This window comes from Oncorhynchus keta, chromosome 1 (genome assembly GCF_023373465.1).
Source record: "Oncorhynchus keta strain PuntledgeMale-10-30-2019 chromosome 1, Oket_V2, whole genome shotgun sequence".
NCBI classification, from domain to species: domain Eukaryota; kingdom Metazoa; phylum Chordata; class Actinopteri; order Salmoniformes; family Salmonidae; genus Oncorhynchus; species Oncorhynchus keta.
This window is the reverse complement of record NC_068421.1, coordinates 16,271,967-16,275,976: the sequence shown is the minus strand read 5'-3', so window position 1 is coordinate 16,275,976 and position 4,010 is coordinate 16,271,967. Positions and strand designations below refer to the sequence as shown.

General features: G+C 41.1%; 1 protein-coding gene across 1 annotated transcript in view; it reads left to right on the top strand.

Moving 5' to 3' along the window:
* LOC118394548 (protocadherin Fat 3-like) overlaps window positions 1–2,198 on the top strand; it is a 364,429-nt gene extending 362,231 nt beyond the window's left edge. Inside the window, exon 21 of the mRNA XM_052492922.1 lies at window positions 1–2,198. This exon is cut by the window's left edge and continues 1,316 nt beyond it. The gene's annotated coding sequence lies outside the window, so the exon portion shown is untranslated.
* The last annotated feature ends 1,812 nt before the right edge of the window (window positions 2,199–4,010 follow it).

Sequence of the window (4,010 nt, the reverse complement as noted above, 5' to 3'; positions counted from 1 at the left end):
AAATGAATGAGCTAGTGCAGAAAAAATGGATGAGCTAGTGCAGAGAAAATGGATGATCTCGTGCAGAGGAAATTGATGATCTCGTGCAGAGAAAATGGATGAGCTAGTGCAGAGAAAATGGATGAGCTAGTGCAGAGAAAATGGACGAGCTAGTGCAGAGAAAATGAACGAGCTAGTGCGGAGAAAATGGACGAGCTAGTGCAGAGAAAATGAACGAGCTAGTGCGGAGAAAATGGATGAGCTAGTGCAGAGAAAATGAACGAGCTTGTGCAGAGAAAATGGATGAGCTGGTGAATCAAGAAAAGATGAAGAATGTTTGGTAAAAAGAAAAGAAGACAATATTGTAATTGAACGGTCAGTACTGTGATATGGCCTCCTCTTTCTGCTCAAAGCAGATGTGATTGTTTTTAGCTGCACACAGCTTCCCTGTCCCTCCTCTCACTATACCTGCCTACCCACAGAGGCCCAACAAGGACTTCTCCCTAACCAGGATGTGTGTGTGTGTGTGGGGGGGAGGGGGGCCTGTACAGAATTTGTGAAAATGAAATGGACGATTTTTTGTGTGATTATCCACTCTAAGAACGCCATTTGGATTGATGTGAAATATGTTTATTATTACCCCTAGTCCAAACGGCCACCCCGGAAATCATTCCTGTGACGCCATGAGAGTTTAGCCATCCTTCTGTCCCACCACATGCTAAACTGCTATCCTGCCGCTCTTCTTTTCTGCCAAGTAATTTTGCTTTAATGATGTTGTTATATGGTCTTTATTGTTTTGCACTAGTATCTTTAGATTTTTAGTTTTGATGGTTATTACATGAAACGTGCTATATTATTGAAATCCTCCAAAGGACATTATCATGATATGTAATTCTGGCCCAGCTAAATTAGCATAATAAGCTATGAGGAATTTTTATGTTAGTAATTTTCTTTTCACTAAAGTCCCGATTTTCAAATAGATAAAAAAAAATGGCAATTCACATAGTTTTCTTGAGCTATTACATTTCCCAGGATGCAACACAATGTATTTTATTTCCCTTCCTTGTTCTCCTTCCGTCCCATGTTGTTTTACCCTGAGCAGGTTTCATAGAGTCACTCCAGTATTTCCCAAAGCCATAACAGCAATAGATTGACTGGTGGATGAGGAGTAGGGTCCGTGCACAATGCAAATGCATTCTGGGAAAATAATATAATAATGTAGCATCCCATCACAACGGCTGTCACAGCGGCCAGGCACCGTTGCACCATGGGTCTTGTCAGTTGCTGTGTTCCATTTTGGTTCTGTCCGCTTAAAAAAATAATATAAACAACGGTCACTAACAATGGCTTATTCTAAACACATCTCTATCGCTCCAGGACAGAAGGACAGATAACAAAACAGATGAGTGTCGTATTGGACTTGGAGTTCTATTGGACTTGGAGTTCTATTGGAGTTGTATTGGACTTGGAGTTCTATTGGACTTGGAGTTCTATTGGAGTTGTATTGGACTTGGAGTTGTATTAGACTTGGAGTTGTATTGGACTTGGAGTTGTATTGGACTTGGAGTTGTATTGGACTTGGAGTTGTATTGGACTTGGAGTTGTATTGGACTTGGAGTTGTATTAGACTTGGAGTTCTATTGGACTTGGAGTTCTATTGGACTTGGAGTTCTATTGGACTTAGAGTTCTATTGTAAAATAATATACCTGATCCAGCAAGATTTTTTTGTAAAAGATGTAAGTTTGTGTTAAAATCTTTGTACAGTGTACATTGAATGCTGGGTTGTTAAAATGCTGATTTTGTAGATATTGAATTGCAATCCTGACCACCTTTCTTTGAGTTTATTGTTTTTGTTCGATATGAATGTGGACAATAAGAGACCATGATAAATCAGTCATCTCCCCTCCTCTGTTGGCCTTTCGCCTAAAGTATTATTTTATTTCATTAACCTTTGCTTTAAAACATAAAAAGCCTTTCAATAGACTAGTTAGAACTTGCACGGTATTAAATGCACTAAACCTGCTTTACATTACATCCCAGTGTTTTTTCTTTTTTGTTTAAAATCCTCTGGTTTCTGTTTCTTTTCAATTATTTTAGGTAGTATTGAAATATGTCTAATCTAACTGCAGCAATTGAGTGTACAGAATTAGTTATTTTTTAACTGCTTTTTGTTTTTTAAATCAATGCTGAAAATAAAAAAGGTTATTGATCAAACAAAGACTAATTTCATCCTTAATGCAATGGAAAAGGTTTGTCTATGATGTCACAGAATGGACTAAACTTGATTAACTGAAAAAGGTTTGCAAAGTAACTTGTTTGCAAGGTAAACTGGTATGATTACAGATTTACATGCAAGTGTCACTTATTGCCCTAAAGCCCTTAAACTCAACTGTGGACCTGGAAGCCAGTTCCACTGCATTTATTCATTTCCCCCCTCTAATCAGGGACTGATTTAGAACAGAAAACCAGCAGGCTCCGGACCTAGTAGCGTAAGAGTTGAGTACCCCTGCTCTAAAGCAGTGTTTCCCAATTCCGGTCCTCCAGTACCCCAAACGGTACATATTTCTGTTGTGGACCCGGACCAGTACAGTCGTGGCCAAAAGTTTTGAGAATGACACAAATATTAATTTTCACAAAGTCTGCTGCCTCAGTTTGTATGATGGCAATTTGCATATACTCCAGAATATTATGAAGAGTGATCAGATGAATTGCAATTAATTGCAAAGTCCCTCTTTGCCATGCAAATGAACTGAATCCCCCAAAAAAAAAATTCCACTGCATTTCAGCCCTGCCACAAAAGGACCAGCTGACATCATGTCAGTGATTCTCTCGTTAACAGAGAGAATAGACTGGAAGCTTAATAGACTGGAAGCTTCAAAAGGTGGGTGGTGCTTGGGAATCATTGTTCGTGCTCTGTCCAACATGGCTACCTGCAAGGAAACACGTGCCGTCATCATTGCTTTGCACAAAGTGGGCTTCACAGGCAAGGATATTGCTGCCAGTAAGATTGCACCTAAATCAACGAGAACTTACTTCAAGGAGAGCGGTTCAATTGTTGTGAAGAAGGCTTCAGGGCGCCCAAGAAAGTCCAGAATGCGCCAGGACCGTCTCCTAAAGTTTTGATTCAGCTGCGGGATCGGGGCACCACCAGTGTGAGTGCATCTGTACGCAAAGTGAGGCAAAGACTTTTGGAGGATGGCCTGGTGTCAAGAAGGGCAGCAAAGAAGCCACTTGTCTCCAGGAAAAACATCAGGGACAGACTGATATTCTGCAAAAGGTACAGGGATTGGACTGCTGAGGACTGGGGTAAAGTCATTTTCTCTGATGAATCCCCTTTCCGATTGTTTGGGGCATCCAGAAAAAAGCTTGTCTGGAGAAGACAAGGTGAGCGCTACCATCAGTCCTGTGTCATGCCAACACTAAAGCATCCTGAGAACATTCATGTGTGGGGTTGCTTCTCAGCCAAGGGAGTGGGCTCACTCACAATTTTGCCTCAGAACACATCCATGAATAAAGAATGGTACCAACACATCCTCCGAGAGCAATTTCTCCCAACCATCCAGGAACAGTTTGGTGACGAACAATGCCTTTTTCCAGCATGATGGAGCACCTTGCCATAAGGCAAAAGTGATAACTAAGTGGCTCGGGGAAAAAAGCATCAATATGTTGGGTCCATGGCCAGGAAACTCCCCAGACCTTAATCCCATTGAGAACTTGTGGTCAATCCTCAAGAGGCGGGTGGACAAACAAAACCACACAAATTCTGACAAACTCAAAGCATTGATTATGCAAGATTGGGCTGTCATCAGTCAGGATGTGGCCCAGAAGTTCATTGACAGCATGCCAGAGCAGATTGCAGAGGTCTTGAACAAGAAGGGTCAACACTGCAAATATTGACTATTTGCATCAACTTCATGTAATTGTAAATAAAAGCCTTTGACCCTGTCAGGGTTTTCCTGTGGTGAAGTAGAGGAGGACCAAACATGAACACTACAAAACAATAAACGTGGAAAACCAAAAACAGCCCTAT